Here is a 13315-nt window from a genome sequence, read left to right as displayed (position 1 = left end):
AACAGGCTTTTACTTACATAATATACCGGGTGCTGTTGTCCTTCATGATCCTTGGCCAGAACAGCACTGATTGCATTACCTGACACAGCTAAATACAGAGACAACGGCGCTGATGATAGATAATCCTTAAGAGCCTTTAGTGCATATTCATGCCTTTGAGTCCATTCAAACTTTTTATTTTTCCTCAAGATATCATAGAAGTCTTTGCACTTCTCTGAGGATTTGGAAATGAATTTGTTGAGAGCAATTATTCTTCCCGTCAGTCTTTGGACATCTTTAGCATTCTTAGGAGACTCTAAATTAATGATGGCTTCTATCTGCTCGGGGCTCGCTTCTATTCCCCTTTTGGTCACCATGTATCCTAGAAACTTTCCAGCCTTAACACCAAAATAGCATTTTGACGGGTTCAGTTTCATGTTATATTGGTCAAGTATGTTGAATGCTTCTTCAAGATCTCTAAGGTGATTCTCAGCCCTCTTTGACTTCACTACCATGTCATCTATGTAGACTTCCAAGGGTTTGCCTAACTGATCCTTGAACATCATATTAATCAATCTTTGATATGTTGCCCCTGCATTTCTTAGTCCGAACGGCATAGCAATATAACAATATATGCTGGTAGGAGTCATGAATGTTGTATCCTCTTGATCAGATGGTTCCATCTGAATTTGTTGAAATCCAGAGGAAGCATCCATAAAGGTAAGCATTTCATGTCCTGCCGTTGCATCCACCATGGAATCTATATGTGGTAACGGGAAAGGATCCTTGGGGCATGCCTTGTTTAAATTGGTGAAATCGACACACACCCTCCACTTTCCATTCTTTTTAGAAACAACAACCACATTAGCCAACCATCGAGGATACTTAACCTCTCTGATCATACCTGCCTTAAGAAGTTTTTCAACTTCTTCTTGTATGATCGCGTTCCTCTCAGGAGCGAATTTCCTTCACTTCTGATGGACGGGTTTAATAGAATAATCAAGGCCCAACTTATGAGTAATTACCTCCTTAGAAATACCTGTCATGTCTGAATGTCTGAAGGCAAATGTGGATTTTCGTCGCTTTAGGAAGGATATCATATCCTCCTCGATCTCTTCAGGGATACATGATCCTATGAACACCTTCGCATCTGGATCTTCAGGATCTAAAGATACTTCTTTTACGTCTCGCTCCCGAGCTTCCAGCACGTCCCTAGGATGTTGCTGTAATTGCTATGCTATCGTTTGTTTTAGTGTCGGCTTCATGGATGAAGAATAATAATTCTTGGCTTCCACTTAGTCACCATCTATCCTTACTACTCCCCAAGGAGTTGGTAATTTGATGCACTGATGGTAAGTAGAGGCTACAGCTTTCATTCCATGTATCCAAGGCCTGCCAAGAATAACGTTGCAACAAGAAAGACTGTCAATAACACAAAATTTTTTGTAAGAGTTTAACCCTTCGATGTATATTGGGAGTTTGATGACCCCCAATGTTTTCTTGGTTTCACCACTGAAACCCACTAGCACCGACATTCTCGGGATAATTTCCAAGTCTGGGATGTTCATTTTCTGTAGTACGTCATGCTGGATGATGTTGACCGATCTTCCACCATCGACTAGGATCCCGCGCACATAATGGTTAGCAATAAATAAAGTTACAATCAAACCGTCGTGGTGAGGATCCTGGATGCTTGTCTTATCTTCTTCATCAAAGAAGATTCTTTTGTTAGTCGTCAAAGTAGTGGATATGACTGGTCGTTCTCCGTTCTCAAACTTTGTTTCTTTGGCGTTTTTTTTTTGCTGAGGAGAAAGAAGTACCGCATATATCTGAGCCACCGGAGATGAAGTTGATTACTTCTGCGTCTGGTGGGGGTGGAGTTGCTTTCTGTGGTACATCTTCAGGATCCTGGATCCTAGGCTTTTTTCTTCCCAAGAGCTCTTTGAAATGGCCCTTGCTCAGGAGGTATCCAATTTCCCTCCTTAAACCAATACAACCTTCTGTCTGATGGCCAAAGTCTTCATGGAATGCACACCACTTGGACTTGTCTTTGAAGGATGTTGTTTTCTCATTTTTTCGAGGCCACCTTGCTTTCTCTCCAAGATCCTTCATGGCACAAATCAAACCATGGGTATCAACGGAGAAGCAATACTCGGAAATACTTGGGTAGTCCTCATCATCTTTTCCTTCTTCAACTGCCCGGACATTTTGATTGTTGAATTCGGAGTACGGCTTTGAGTCGTTGTTCCTAAATGAGGATTCTTGTTTCTGGTTAGATGACTCTTGTTTTGTTGGAGCTCCTAACCGTTCTTGGATCTTCTTGTCATCCCCTAGCCTTATAAATCTAAGTGCCCTGCTTCTGACTTCATCTAAAGTCCTGCATGGAGTCATCACAAGATCGTCATAAAATAGGGAGCCCCTTTGAAGTCCCATCTTGAATGCTTCAACAGCCGTAGCCATATCAAGATTCGGGATTTTTAAGGCTTCCCTTCCAAACTTTGTAACAAAATCCCTTAAGGATTCATCACGAAGTTGGATAACTCTATATAAATCACTAGTTAATTTCTCGAATTTTCTACTACAAGAAAATTGGCTATTGAAAAAATTAACTAAGTACGAAAAAGAAGTAACAGAATAAGGAGGAAGACTTAGCAACTATTTGAGTGCGGATCCTGTTAAAGTGGATCCAAAGCCTTTGCATAGACAAGCCTCCTTGAGTCTTTCAGGAATTGGATTAATTTCCATCCTTTCCCTATACTGAGCCACATGCTCTTCCGGATCAGTGGTCCTATCATACACCTTCATGTTGGGGGTCTGAAATCGTTTTGGGACTTAAGTATCACAAATAGGTGGAGCAAATCTGGACAACTTGTGGCTTCCTTCTGGTATTTCAGGAATTGGACGGACCACTCCTGGCACGCTGGATATCATATCCTTAAGCTTCTGAAGTTCCTTAGCCATAGCCTGGTTGATACCTGTATCCTGCATAGAGCCCAGGTTAGTGTCTAAGGATATATGATTATACATGTTACCTCTCGGTTGATTGAACGTTGGCATCCCAGGAGTGTAGCCAAGGTAAGAAGCATCTGCCATGGTAGCTGGTCCACCGGAGGCAATGGTTGGTATGGGGATTATGTCTCCTTCATGAACCTTTGAGGATCTTTGATGTTGCACCCCTGAGGGTCCTTGATTCTGCCATAAGGATCCTTGAGGTTGGGAGCTGAAGGATCCTTGGTGATACATCCCAGAGGATCCTTGTTGAAGGAATGAGGATCCTTGAGTTTGCTGACCCATGGACCTGTAACACCCCGACCGATGGCGGATTATACATCGGGGCGCTACGAATTGTTTCATTACTCGTGTCACTATTTGGGTGTCAATATTTAATAAATACATTTCATTGCGCATACGCGTATCACACCATAAAGTAACATAAATCACATATCATAACTCATAATATTCAAATACATAAATTTGTCTTGTTATATTTTAAACTAGGTCCAAAGTAAAAGAAAACATCCTACGTGTCCTCGAGTTTCCAAAAGCAGCTACAGCAAACCTGAACATGTGTTAAAATAAAACGTCAACACTTGCGTGTCGGTGAGAAATCAAGTTTAATAGATATAAATAGATAATAACAAAGCACTGCGTGCAACATGTGTATAACTGGTGTTCAACATAGTGTGTAAACAGATTGTGATCAAGCCTAAATAGATCATAGCTCATAGTTCATAGCGTGCTCCAAATCGAGCAAAAACAAACGTGTATGTGCAAACAAACCAAGAAAATCGTAACAATAGGTCTCCCGTGTTCATCTAATGGATCCATGAAAACTTCGGAATAGGCCGATCAAAGCGGTTAATGATCAACACATACAAATATACAGCACTAGTAAACGTCCATAACACATGGGTTTTGCGCACATAATTTCATAAACAAGTTTAAGACTCAAGTTGTACGAACACATGAACATCCCAAAACGTTAAAAATAAAAGGGGATTAGGTACGAGATTACTCACTTGTAAAAGGTGCGTTGAAAGATAACGTAAGAACCAACTTTTAAACAAGCGAAAGTTAACCTATAAATAAGAGGTTATTGGTTTAACGATTGGTTTTTATGTCTTGAATATATGCAAGTCACTTAAACAAATTATTTAAAAACAAAATTATATATTATATATTTACCGAGATTTCTGGGCAGAAAAGAAGAGAAGACGGATAGCAAAGAGGGGAGTTGGAGGCGTTGCTGAGGATCTTCGGCTGAGAGTAAGGGAGAAAGATTTTGGGGAGTGTTTAAGTGTTTGAGTGTAGTGTTTAATTATCCAAGAAATTAGTTTTATTTATAGGAAAACCCTAGGGAACACATCCCTAGAATTGGGGAAAAAGATCTTATCAAATCAAAGCAAAAGATATCAAAAGCAAGAGATATGGTGGCAGCTGCAGGGGATGGGGAAGGCTGACAGGTTACTGTTCATAGCATGGGAGGGGTCAGTCAAGTACTGCTCAAGACATGGAAAAGAAGATTTTAAAAGATTATGTCAGTTACTTTTTCTAACAACCAAGAGGGTTGGTAAGCAAGCTGCGCCGAAAGTGACTTTTCGGACAGATGTCAGATCTGGCCTACTGTACCCATACCTTGGCAGGTATAGCACAGAAGATAAGATATTTCAAAAGCATACAGGCTGGCTTAAAATGGAGAAAAGACTTAAGTGTCTAGCGCGAGAAGGCTTGAGTGCGCGAGGGCGAAGGCAGACAGAACAAATCCTTAGCGCGCCGCGGGAAGAACTACAATCCTTAGCGCGCCGCGGGAAGAACTACAATCCTTTGCGCAACGCGGGAACAATTCGTCTCGCGTAACGCAGGAACAGCTGGTCTTCACGCAGGCTTCCTTGTAAGGAGTCTGGCGCGTGGAGCTGCGCAGACATCCTTAGGCGGGAAGAACCAAAGGACAAGCAAAGAGTTAAGAGAAAAAAAGGGTTCAAGGCTTAAGGGTTAAGCAGAGGGGCGGGACGGCGACAAGAGAGAAAAAAGGGGCGGGACGGCGGAAATGAATTATTATTATTATTATTAGTAATATATATATATATATATATATATATATATATATATATATGATAAATTTTATAAAGATTATAATCAAATTTTAAATCTTAAAATCGGATCCGGAAACGGGTACCTGGGTCGGGTCGGATTGGGCAGTTGCCACAGTCTCCCCTACTTTAAGAAATTTCGTCCCGAAATTTATCTTGAAGTAGGATGTGCAGAGAAAAGGTGCGGGTATTTGATCTTCATTTGATCTTCCCTTTCCCAAGTGAACTCGGCTCCGCGCTTGGACTCCCAGCGAACTTTGACAATAGGGATGCGACTGCGCTTGGTTTGCTTCACCTCGCGATCCATAATCTCAACAGGCTTCTCAATGAAATGCATAGACTCATCAACTTGAACTTCATCAAGTGGTATGTGGAGGTTCTCGTCAGCTAAACATTTCTTGAGATTGGATACATGGAACGTTGGATGCACATTGCTGAGCGCGGGCGGCAGGTCCAGCTTGTAGGCAACCTTTCCCACTCTCGCAAGAATCTTGAACGGACCAACATAACGAGGTGCAAGCTTACCTTTCTTCCCAAAGCGGACAACACCCTTCCAGGGCGACACTTTGAGGAGAACAAGATCACCAACTAGAAATTCGAGAGGCTTCCACCTGCGATCTGCGTAACTCTTCTGTCGGCTTCTGGCAGTCAGCAGATGATCACGGATCTTGGCGATTTTATCGGTTGTCTCTTGAACTAGTTCGGGTCCTGTGATTTGAACTTCACCCACTTCGTTCCAACAAATCGGTGAGCGGCACTTTCGACCGTAAAGTGCTTCAAATGGGGCCATACCGATGCTGGAATGATAGCTGTTATTATAAGAGAACTCGATCAGAGGTAGGTGTGAATCCAAATTACCTCCGAAATCAAGAACACAAGATCGAAGCATATCCTCAAGGGTTTGGATGGTTCGCTCAGACTGTCCGTCAGTCTGAGGATGATATGCAGTACTCATGTCCAAACGAGTTCCTAACGCAGATTGGAGAGATTTCCAAAAGCGAGATATAAAACGGCCATCGCGATCGGATATTATGCTCAAGGGAGTACCATGACGGCAGACAATTTCTTTGACATATAGATGCGCAAGCTGTTCAACACGGTAGGTTTCACGAATGAGCAGAAAGTGGGCAGACTTGGTCAATCGATCCACTATTACCCAAATGCTATCATGTTTGCTTGCGGTCGAGGGTAACTTGGTGATAAAGTCCATTGCTATACTTTCCCATTTCCACGTAGGAATTTCTGGTTGTTCGAGCAAACCAGATGGGCGTTGATGTTCAGCTTTTACCTTAGAACAAGTTAGGCATTTAGCTACGAACACAGCAATATCCTTTTTCATACCGGGCCACCAATACATTTTGTCAGCGCCAGGATGAATGGAATACCGAGTTTTGTGCGCTTCACTCAGTATGTCAGTGCGAAGGATCTCATCATTGGGAATCCAGATGCGATTGAGATAACAGAGAGTTCCATTCAGGTTAGGGACTAGATGCGCTTCCGCACAACACGCTAACTCGGCGCGTAGGTTGCCTTTGCTGATCGATGCGCGCTGCGCGTCGCGAATGCGCGATTCAAGATTGCTTTGGATCGGCGCGAAGTGAAGCTGCGTGCGCGGCAAAATACAGTTGAGTTGACTGGGTTTGCGGCTGAGCGCATCGGCTACCACATTAGCCTTTCCAGGGTGATATCGGATCTCACAATCGTAATCGCTGATGAGTTCGCTCCATCGGCGTTGTCTCATGTTAAGTTCCTTTTGATCAAAAATGTGCTGAAGGCTTTTATGGTCGGTGTAAATGATGCATTTAGTACCATAGAGGTAGTGTCTCCAGATTTTTAAGGCAAATACAACTGCGCCAAGTTCGAGGTCGTGAGTCGTATAATTCTTTTCATGAATTTTAAGTTGCCTTGACGCGTAAGCGATAACCTTGCCTCGTTGCATAAGTACACAACCGAGACCTTGGTTGGAGGCATCACAATAAACGACAAGGTCGTCAGTACCCTCTGGTAACGTTAGAACAGGAGCTTCGCACAACTTTCGCTTGAGCGTTTGAAAGGCTTCTTCTTGCTTCGAGCCCCAAATATACGGTTTGCCTTTGTGCGTTAATGCTGTTAAAGGCAAGGCGATTTTTGAGAAGTTCGAAATGAATCGCCGGTAGTAACCAGCTAAGCCCAAAAAGGAACGGATTTCGGTAGGAGTGGTCGGTGTAATCCAGTGCTTGATTGCTTCAATTTTGGATGGGTCGACATGAATACCCATCTTGTTTACAACATGACCAAGAAACTGTACTTCGTCAGACCAAAACTCACACTTGGAGAGTTTGGCATAGAGTTGTTCGGTTCGAAGCTTTTGCAACACCAACAGAAGATGTTGTTCATGCTCGGCCTTGGTTTTGGAATATACCAGAACGTTATCGATAAACACGATCACGAATTGGTCCAAGAAAGGCCTACACACCCGGTTCATTAGATCCATGAAGACAGCGGGTGCGTTGGTTAAACCGAAGGGCATGACCAAGAATTCAAAATGACCGTAGCGGGTTCGAAAGGCAGTTTTGGGAATATCTTCATCGCGGATACGCAACTGGTGATAGCCAGAACGGAGATCGATTTTGGAGAAAAAAGAGGCACCTTGGAGTTGGTCAAAGAGGTCGTCAATACGCGGTAATGGGTACCGGTTCTTAATGGTGAGCTTGTTCAGCTCGCGGTAATCGATACACATGCGAAACGAACCGTCTTTCTTTTTAATGAACAAAACCGGAGCACCCCACGGCGAAGAGCTAGGGCGAATGAATCCTTTATCGGTCAATTCTTGAAGTTGACTTGCTAATTCTTGCATTTCAGCGGGTGCAAGTCGATAAGGAGATTTGGCTACGGGGGATGCACCAGGAACAAGATCAACACGAAACTCGACTTTCCGAGCGGGAGGTAAACCAGAAAGATCTTCGGGAAAGACTTCAGGAAAGTCACGCACGATGGGGATTTCATGAAGTTTCTTCTTTCCTTCATCGGGTTTGACCACATGAGCTAAGAATGCGACACATTCCTTTCGTAAAAGTCTTCGGGCTTCAGTGCATGACATAAGTTTAAGACCGTTAGATGGTTTCTCGCCGTAGATATGAAGATCTTGACCATTTTCCCGAGGAATGCGAATCAATTTCTTGGCGCAGATTACTTCGGCGCGATTTTGCGAGAGCCAGTCCATACCAATAATAACATCAAAACTTCCAAGAGGCATGGGAATGAGGTCGATTAGAAAATCGTGTTCATTAAGGTTAAGCGTGCAATCTTTGATCACGGAGTTTATTATAATTGTTTCACCGTTAGCCATTTCAACTGTAAAGTTTCCGTTTAAGTTTATTCGCGGTCGCGCAAGTTTTTGTTCAAATGCGCGAGAAATAAAACTCCTATCGGCGCCAGTATCAAAAAGTATAGATGCATATTGTCCGTTAAGTAAAAATGTACCATTAACCACGTCATTATTCGCTTGCGCTTGGTGCGCGGTTATATTAAAAGCTCGTCCGCGCGCCACTTGGTTTGAAATTTGGTTGACCGGATTAGCTTGCGTAATTTGTACTTGCAGTCTCGGGCACGCGTTCCGGAAATGACTGGGGTCACCGCAGTTATAGCACGACCTGGGTCGTGGATTATGGTATGTTGATTGTGGGTTTTGCGGGTAGGTTGGTGGTGTTTGCGCGATTGGGTTGGCGGGAAGGACTCTACAGTAATCAGCAGTGTGACCAATACGGCCACATCGGTTGCATTGTCGACACGGGGCTTGAGTTGGGTGATGAAGTTTACAGGTTGGGCAAAAGGGTTGGTTTCCTGTGTAAGGTTTCTTAGTTGACGGGGCAGGGAGCGCGGAATTGGTTAAGGCATAGTTATGGACTACAGGGGGTGTTGGGTAGGTTGACAGTGGGTTAGGAGCGTGTACTGGAGGTTGGTAGGCGGGTTGCTGGACAATGAGCGGGTTGGTAAGCGCGTAGGCTTGATGATTGGGTTTGCGCCTGCGTTTGAGGTTGTTACGGTTTGAGGGTTCTGGATTGGTTTCTGTTGGTTCTGGGACAGTCTTGGTGAGTTTGGTCTTCTCGGCTCCCCGCAGGAACAGGGTTCCTGCCCTGACATGGTTGTCGCTGAGCACAGCGGCCAACTCGATGGCGTCAGAGAGGATTACTGGGTTCCTGGCCCATACAGAATCTTGAATTTCCATGGGGAGACCCCCAAGAAACTTTTCGATGGCGCGGCGGGAAGGGGTAACTAGGTACGGGACAAGCAAACTTAGTTCGTGAAAGCGCGTAGCGTACTCGCGCGCTTCGCCACTGTACTGTTTCAAGTTCCAAAATTCCTCCTCAAGGCGCTTTACTTCGTTGGGAGGGCAGAATTCTCGAGTCAAAAGATCCTTGAATTCCTCCCAGAGCATGCTAGAAGCAGCCTCTGCGCCACGCGCGTGAGCTACTCTGTTCCACCATGTAAGCGCCCTTGATTCTAGGACACTTGAGGCGTATAAGGTTCGTCGGTCTGGAGGGCAATGGGTATGGAGGAAGGTGTTCTCAATTTTCTCGAGCCATTGGAGCATTACGGTGGCTCCTTCGAGCCCTGTGAATTTCGGAGGGTTACCCGCATTAAAGGACTTAATATTGTATCCGGAGGGGTTGGTATTATTTTGATTTAAGGCTTGGGCTATTGCGGCGGCCATTTCCTGGGAACGACGCTGCATACGTCTGCGCGAGGCTTCTCTCCTCTGATGACGGCGAGCTGATAGCGGAGGCATTCTATAAAAGTTTTAGTTTTTGTTAATATATTGGTATGGGAAATCGTTTTAGTGCAAAGTATATCTTTGTAAAGCTTGCTTCGCGGAGCTAAATGCTATCAAATTTTGAAGTAAAATATGAATTTAAATGCAAACTTAATACAGGTAATGAATTCGAATTGAAAATCGACAATTCAGGCATCACCATGACTTTTCAAATCTTCAATTTAAAATATACGAGTAAATAAGTATTGGAGGTTGACAATTCATGTATCACCATGACTTTTCAAATCTTCAATTTTAGAACATAAAGTTAATGGGGATTGAAAATCAACTATTCATGTATCACCATGACTTTTCGGATTTTCAATGTTAAGTCCCAACAACAAACGAATATGTAAGTAAAGAAACGAATTGAAATTTAACAATAAAAATCGAAAGATCGCGGATAAAACATGAAATCATGTGCTGCGTATGCGCAAGCATATTTTATAAATATCGAGTAATTAACAATTAGCGCGCAATCATGAGATTTTTCTCATGCGCGAGAAGGGACTCTTAGGTATTCTAGGTCGTTACGTCTAACCACCTAATCCTAAAGTCACGGAGCTCTGATACCAATCTGTAACACCCCGACCGATGGCGGATTATACATCGGGGCGCTACGAATTGTTTCATTACTCGTGACACTATTTGGGTGTCAATATTTAATAAATACATTTCATTGCGCATGCGCGTATCACACCATAAAGTAACATAAATCACATATCATAACTCATAATATTCAAATACATAAATTTGTCTTGTTATATTTTAAACTAGGTCCAAAGTAAAAGAAAACATCCTACGTGTCCTCGAGTTTCCAAAAGCAGCTACAGCAAACCTGAACATGTGTTAAAATAAAACGTCAACACTTGCGTGTCGGTGAGAAATCAAGTTTAATAGATATAAATAGATAATAACAAAGCACTGCGCGCAACATGTGTATAACTGGTGTTCAACATAGTGTGTAAACAGATTGTGATCAAGCCTAAATAGATCATAGCTCATAGTTCATAGCGTGCTCCAAATCGAGCAAAAACAAATAATCATTCGTGTATGTGCAAACAAACCAAGAAAATCGTAACAATAGGTCTCCCGTGTTCATCTAATGGATCCATGAAAACTTCGGAATAGGCCGATCAAAGCGGTTAATGATCAACACATACAAATATACAGCACTAGTAAACGTCCATAACACATGGGTTTTGCGCACATAATTTCATAAACAAGTTTAAGACTCAAGTTGTACGAACACATGAACATCCCAAAACGTTAAAAATAAAAGGGGATTAGGTACGAGATTACTCACTTGTAAAAGGTGCGTTGAAAGATAACGTAAGAACCAACTTTTAAACAAGCGAAAGTTAACCTATAAATAAGAGGTTATTGGTTTAACGATTGGTTTTTATGTCTTGAATATATGCAAGTCACTTAAACAAATTATTTAAAAACAAAATTATATATTATATATTTACCGAGATTTCTGGGCAGAAAAGAAGAGAAGACGGATAGCAAAGAGGGGAGTTGGAGGCGTTGCTGAGGATCTTCGGCTGAGAGTAAGGGAGAAAGATTTTGGGGAGTGTTTAAGTGTTTGAGTGTAGTGTTTAATTATCCAAGAAATTAGTTTTATTTATAGGAAAACCCTAGGGAACACATCCCTTGAATTGGGGAAAAAGATCTTATCAAATCAAAGCAAAAGATATCAAAAGCAAGAGATATGGTGGCAGCTGCAGGGGATGGGGAAGACAGGTTACTGTTCATAGCATGGGAGGGGTCAGTCAAGTACTGCTCAAGACATGGAAAAGAAGATTTTAAAAGATTATGTCAGTTACTTTTTCTAACAACCAAGAGGGTTGGTAAGCAAGCTGCGCCGAAAGTGACTTTTCGGACAGATGTCAGATCTGGCCTACTGTACCCATACCTTGGCAGGTATAGCACAGAAGATAAGATATTTCAAAAGCATACAGGCTGGCTTAACCTGGAGAAAAGACTTAAGTGTCTAGCGCGAGAAGGCTTGAGTGCGCGAGGGCGAAGGCAGACAGAACAAATCCTTAGCGCGCCGCGGGAAGAACTACAATCCTTAGCGCGCCGCGGGAAGAACTACAATCCTTTGCGCGCCGCGGGAACAGTTCGTCTCGCGTAACGCAGGAACAGCTGGTCTTCACGCAGGCTTCCTTGTAAGGAGTCTGGCGCGTGGAGCTGCGCAGACATCCTTAGGCGGGAAGAACCAAAGGACAAGCAAAGAGTTAAGAGAAAAAAAGGGTTCAAGGCTTAAGGGTTAAGCAGAGGGGCGGGACGGCGACAAGAGAGAAAAAAGGGGCGGGACGGCGGAAAGGAATTATTATTATTATTAGTAATATATATATATATATATATATATATATATATATATATGATAAATTTTATAAAGATTATAATCAAATTTTAAATCTTAAAATCGGATCCGGAAACGGGTACCTGGGTCGGGTCGGATTGGGCAGTTGCCACAGGACCTCTGTTGAAGGATAGATGATCCTTGTTGAAGGAACGAGGATCCTTGAGTTTTCTGACCCATAGATCCTGGTTGAAGGATAGATGATCCTTGTTGGAAGATGGAGGATTCTTGAGTCTCTTGAGCCACAGATCCTGGAGTAGTGAAATCCAGAATCCTTGGCATTAAAGGAGTCTGATCCTCCAGTGGCCTCTTATTCTTCTTAAGATCTTCAATTTCACGCAGGATCTTCTGGTTGGTTTTGTTCTGCTCTCCGTGTATTCCTTAACCTGTGAAAACATAGCAGAAACATCATTGTTATAGTTAACCACCGAAGTGGTAGCAGTGGTCTTTGAGCTCTGGAAGACTGGAATGTGCGTCTTGTTTCCAGCAGAAGCAACCCGTGTTGCTCCCGTGATTGGAGGAGGCATCGGCGGCAAAGTTCTTGATGAAAGAGAAACCGAAGATGGCATGGTTGATGAAGCAGAGGTTGATTGAGAGGCCATTGATGGTGATATGGGTATGAATGGTTGAATATTGATAGGGTATTTTCTGGATTATAGCACCAATTGCCCCACGGTGGGCGCCAAATTGTTTTGGACAAAAATCACTCAAGGATAATGTATCCAAATTCGTAATTGTGAGGTCTAGTGCTATGATGATAATAATGAATATGCAAACGAAATAATGATGAACACAAGGATTTGATCACGAGGGAAAAAGCCCTTGATTATGATAATCTTACTTCGGTGAAAAACTAGCAAGGTAATCTTTGGTCGAATCGCTTCGGTCAAGGATTAACAAGATAATCTTTGGTTGGATGGTACGTGATTATAATAGTCTCCGGCACAAAAAACCCTCGGACGGTGAAAACTATCACCGTCAAGTTTATTAATATGAAAAATGAGGATACAAGGTTGGAGATTATGATCAGTGATACAATATTTTCTAAGTGTGTGTGTGTGTATTGCTGTGTTCGTAGAGAGC

Source organism: Bidens hawaiensis, unplaced genomic scaffold (genome assembly GCF_021521415.1).
Source record: "Bidens hawaiensis isolate Kalapana, Puna unplaced genomic scaffold, B.hawaiensis_p1.1 tig00004748_1, whole genome shotgun sequence".
Classification (NCBI taxonomy): Eukaryota; Viridiplantae; Streptophyta; class Magnoliopsida; order Asterales; family Asteraceae; genus Bidens; species Bidens hawaiensis.
This window is presented reverse-complemented; position numbering follows the sequence as displayed.